We start from the raw sequence: 5601 nt of genomic DNA, 5'->3' as shown, positions 1-5601 counted from the left end.
TAAACATGTCATGTTTTTTGTTTAAGATTCCAGTGTATTTGTTCAAATGGAATGAATCCTCGTGTGCTAGAAGCATAAGTTCTAGTACGAAGGAACCAGTTTTGAGTGGTTTCACTTAAATAGATCTGTATTTAAGGTTTGTTGGAAGCTTTATTATATTCTTTTTATTTGAAACAATATTGGAGAAACACAGCACCACAGACTCAGTTGAACTTGATGGAAAGTTAACATACGAATACGATTAAGGAAGCATCTGTTGTCTCTCAGTAGCAGGGGGGATGAGTAGCTGTACTATGTGATGTATGTTAATTATGCGTTAATGTATCTTATGTAATTAAGATGCTTAGTTACTGCTCTGCTTTCAGTGGTTTCACTTGCCTCATTCTTTGCAGAAGCCAGGAATGTTTGGAATGTATACCAGTTGTTTATGTGCTTTATCATGCAAAGTAGACATGCTCAGCCAAACTTAACATCAACATAATGTTCTCAAAGAGATATCACTCAAGAAAAGAATTCTAATATGTTGCTAAGCCAATATATTTTGTGGGGGGTTTAAGTTCCTCAGAGTTGTTACACTGCTGTATACTTTCCAGCATTCTATATTAATTTCTAAAGGTGATTTTCAGATGGTGTGTCCTTGCAATTTAGTTTTCATTCTTAGTGCAGCTATGTAGCTTATTAACCTTGAAGGCCTCCTGGGACTCTGGCATTAAATTCTCTGCATGTGGTAGCACACCTGCTAACAGAATACTGACAGCAGCATTGACAAATTTAACAGTTGTCTGCATCATGTTGTATTGCATATTGTAGATATCCTTGGCAAGATCCCATAATAATCTTGTAAGAATCAAACCAGGTGAAGTTAAAAAAAAAAAAAAAGTCATGTTACATAAAACAAAGTAAAGATACTTCAAAAAGCAGGCTCTTACAGGCTACAAGGTGGAAGGAAGTTCTGTGGTCAAGAGTGTGAATATACCTCTTTGAAGTGGGGTTAGTTATGAAGAGGTTACATGGCATGTACTTGTTAATCTTGCTGGGTTTGAAATAGAGATGATTTGACAATATAGCACCAAGTACTTGCATGTATATCAGGAAAGTCTGTGGTTGCTTTAGAAAAAGCTGGAAATTCATACTGGAATGAGGAACCTTTCTGAATCTATTCAATATTTTACATCTCTTTTTGGTATAAAATGCAATCTAAACAAAGCCCAGCCAAACTTCTAGGGTCAGCTAATTCACAATAGTTAGGACTCAGGAGTATTCTGGCATTGGCTATAAATTTATTTTGCTTATAGTTCCAGAATTGCAAACCAACCTTGCAGGTTTCTGAAATTCAATCTTTGGTCCCAGTATAAGTCCAGAGAAGAATTTCTTAATTTTGCATCCTGTCAGAAAGGAGACAGCTTGATATTAAAGGCAGATGACAAATGTGAGGCATATCTAGCTGTAGTTTGTGTTTCTGTGGCCTCTGAAGTGTTTTTAACAATGAAAGCAAAACTGGTTGTTCTGCTTGTCAAGGGGATGCTGTTATACTATTGCATATTACAGATTTTGAAAAGGCAGGTGTAGTTTGTTATACCCTTTCATGGACGTGTTGTTTAGTGAACCAGTCCCAATAGAAACTGAGCTTATTTGGCATTAACTGCCTGTAGCAATAAAGCACTGTATTTGGGTAAATATTCAGAGAGAACTTACTCCACTATAAATACACTGAAACACTGCTATTAAAATGTCTTGGTATGCTGAGCTTCTTGTTGTCCACATAAGGAATATTTCCAGGTTTTGGCTGGAGACCCCTGTTTTCTACTAGAACTGAAGTATATACACTTCCACGTGTTTTGTTTCTGAGAAGAGCCCCAGGCTGCCTGCTGCTGTCGATAAAACTCTTCTCTGAGCAAACTTTCCTCTTTGTGTTCTAAGAAAAATGATAGAAGACCAGATTTCTATCCTGTGGATGAGAGTGCTTCCTCTACTCTCCTTCGGTGAGCTGGTGAAGCCATTTGCCTCCCTGCTTCACTGATTACCCAACACTCTAAGCAAGGTTTGCATCCTGGCTTTTTCTTCACCTGAGTCAAAAGATTTGCATTGCAATGACACTGTTTGGGTTGGGGTTTTTGGGGTGGTTTCTGTTGGAAGTTATGGGGGTTTTTTGCAGTGGAAAATGAGGGATGAGGAGCCACACTAGTATTAAGTAACAGTGCAAAATCCTGAGCAGCATGGGCCTGTCTATCAAGTAATATTCTAATAAGCAGTTTTTCTGTTTTTAAGTTACGTAGATTTGGAGTCATTCTTCTTAAATGAGGTTACACCATAATGAAACTCAGGCTCCTGTAAACATTCAAAGCAGTATTTTCCAAACTGCTGAACCCTGTTTAGCATAGGGCTTTAATATGCAGTATAAAGTTACCTTCACTATCTTAGTTCAAGATAAGCTCAAGTATCAAAGGTATTTGAGCCATGGCAGTTTGCAGCTTAGTAGGGGCTACTTAATATTAGTGAGGAAAAATAAATCAGTCTGTGCATAATTAGTGCTATGAGTACTGCAGGTACATTGCTTACAGTACCAACTAGTTTGGTTTGCTCAACAGTGCTGAACTTTGTAGCACAGACTTGTGTTAATTTGACTTTCTGATCTGTGCTGTGATCCTTTATCTTTCTCACTGCCCCTTCTCCTGTGTTTCCTTGCTGGTCTACACTTTAAAACTTCAGTTTGAGCAACATTTGTATTAACCCTTTAAACATGAATTCTTAAGTTTCCCCTTCAACTTCAGCATCACTGATAATTGCCTTTTTCTTTTTAAGAGACAGAATCCACATGTAATAACTGTTTTTAAGATCAGCATTGTATTAAAGGGAATATTAAGTTTCCTTCCTTTGGGGAAGTCTTTCTTATGTGAAGAATGTATTTTCTGTGACTGTTCAAAGAAAAAAATCATGGGCTTAAATTGCAGCAAGTAAGGTTGACACATCAGGAAAAACTGCTTTTTCTTAGTGAAAGAATTAATAAGCTTTGGATTGCATTAGAAAGGAATGTTGATGTCCCTGTAATTTGACATTTCTAGTATGCTTTGTGTCCGCCACTGCTTTTTAGAGGGCAGGGTGTAACAGTTGCATTCCAGCTCATTTCTCCTTGACTCCTGTGTCTGTTTTGAAACCTTTTTGGATACCAGTCTTGCAGCAGTCCTCCTACTTCTTCAGCAAGCAAAATGTCACATTTCATAATTTTTAGATCCTGCTTACTGCTCCCAAGACATTTGTTCTGTATACTTAACTTTATAGAAGATACAGCATGCAGGGTGTTCCTGTCCCCCTACTTAATCTGATGTGATTTGTTTTCTGTGATGCAGCCTGCCAGAATTCAGCTCTATTACGGTAAGATCTAACCACAGGAAATACAGAATCAATAAATAATTTTTGGTACCCTGTTGATAGGCTTGATAGAAACTCTGGAGGGCTGATTACACAGAAGTACATTAATTACATTTTAGTCCTTCACTATGCTGTCAAATGCTGGTAATGCTGTCTATGAAGTCGAGCCACTTTGCAGCAGTCACTACTTTTACTTCACCTGGTGAAGCTGTCAGTACTGGCAGTGCCAGGTGATCTGGGGAGAAATGTTTGTGTCTTGAAGTGGGTGGCTGAATCTGTTCTCTGTTGCATGACAATTCTTGGATTTCCAGCTGCCAACACGTTTACTTCACCCTAGCTGCAGAGCTGAGGTTGTGATTGAGCACATGGATGCTGAAGCACACAAGCATGTAGCCTGCCTGGCCTGATCCTGAGCTTCTCTTAACACTTGGTATTAGAACTGCCTTAAGGGTGTTTTATAACTGAACTTTGTTTCTTCTTGCTGCTATTAAAATGTCTTTTAAGTACACTGCAGTGCAAGGTCTCTGCTTTACTGCCTTTCAGCAACCTAATACCAGGCTCATGAGGGTTCAGTGATCCCATTCAGACTATAGTCCACTAAGGCATGATCAGGTGTGTGTTTGTCTTATTGAATGGGGGGAGAAGGGGAGTGGTCCAGCAAGCTCAATTTAATGAAGATAGTAAAAAAACCAAAATTGTAAATTTTCTTGAAGAAGAAGACAGCCTGTGAGACTTTTCAGAACTTCTGAGTTTCAGATGAGATGCAAGATGAGCACTAGTGGTAACAGTGGTAGTTATAACCTCCACGTTACAGACTTAGCAGATCTTGTAACCAACTTAATCTTTGGCCTGAAATAAATCCCACTGAAATGCAACAGAATAGTCTGAGTGCTGTGGATCTTAGGTTTTCCTGTGCACTTATCCCATAGTACAAGTACTCACTTGGATGCAGTGCTTAGATGACTGCTACCTAAGCTTTCAAATTGCCTGTTTCAATTTTTGCTCTTTGGTGCCTCCCTCACTGATTGGAGCAGCTGCCCTTCCACATTCTTCCTCAAAATGCATTTTGCTAATCTTTCCCTTGCTGATCTCAGCACCTTTTCCTAGGTGATCTGTTTCCTCTGGAGCTGTATTGAGCTGGCAGAAAGGTTCTTTGGGTGCAGCATCTTTTAAAAGATGATATATGCTTGGGATGTTGCTAAAAGGCATGAGACTAATTTATGCTGCATCTAAACTGGTGCTAGTATAAAGCTTTCTCTGTCTGCCAAACTGCTAAACTTGATTTATAACATGGCAACAATATTTCTGGGTTGCTGTTGGGTGATAAGATGCTGGCAATCTTACCCATACCCACTGTCTTGTGCATCATCCTCTTATTTCTAGCCTGCTTCAGCACTGATCTTCAGCACTTCTATTGTAGGGCTGCCTGTCTTGCATTAGGTGATACTGTTCAGTATTAGGACTAAGTAGGGGAGAGCAAAATCAGTGGTAAATATCAGGATTATATTGCTGCTACCTTTTGGAAGTCTGGGTTGCCCTGATTTTGCCTGTTCCATCTTCAGTGCTATACAGTAGACAACACGTTTCCCTTTTCCTTCTCTCAGCCATGAATGATCATGCTTCACAGCAAAGCTGTTGAGTTGAAACCTCTCTCTCTGCCAGGGGGAAGCATGCAGACTGCTGCTGTCTGGTGAGCCACAGCAGCATGTGGCCACAGAGCTATTCCTGCTGCCACTCCAGCAGCTTTGGACAGCTTTGTTTTCATCTTCTATGTGTGGTACTTTCATGAAATGGGCTCCTTCTCCATGTTAAAAAAGCATCTTACGTTTTTCCCATAGTAACTCCTGTTTCAGACCTTTGGTAGCATCAGGATGGGGAAATGAAATTTATTTTCTTCATGCAAATAAAATGCTTAAGCAAACCACTGACATCCTGGGAGCATCTGGGATGCCTTGCATACAGAAGTGGTCTGTTTTGTAGACTGAAGTAGGAATCTGTCTAGAAAACTGCTTTTGAATACAGTTCTGAACTTTTTCCCCAATCAGTAAAATATGAAAATTGAGAGAAGGGTAAATCATCTTCAGGAAAGACTGAATTTTGTGGTCCTGCTCCTCTGCCAAGCCTCCCTCCATCCTCACAGGCAGTAGTCAAGGCTTTTCTACTTACTGTAGAAGAATGAAGTGCTCCTGGCATTCAAGAGATTTGGTAAGCATGCTTGTTACTAATAGTCCA

Source organism: Calypte anna, chromosome 10, assembly GCF_003957555.1.
Source record: "Calypte anna isolate BGI_N300 chromosome 10, bCalAnn1_v1.p, whole genome shotgun sequence".
In the NCBI taxonomy this organism is placed as follows: domain Eukaryota; kingdom Metazoa; phylum Chordata; class Aves; order Apodiformes; family Trochilidae; genus Calypte; species Calypte anna.
The sequence above is the reverse complement of the archived record's forward strand: the minus strand, read 5'-3'. Positions refer to the sequence as shown.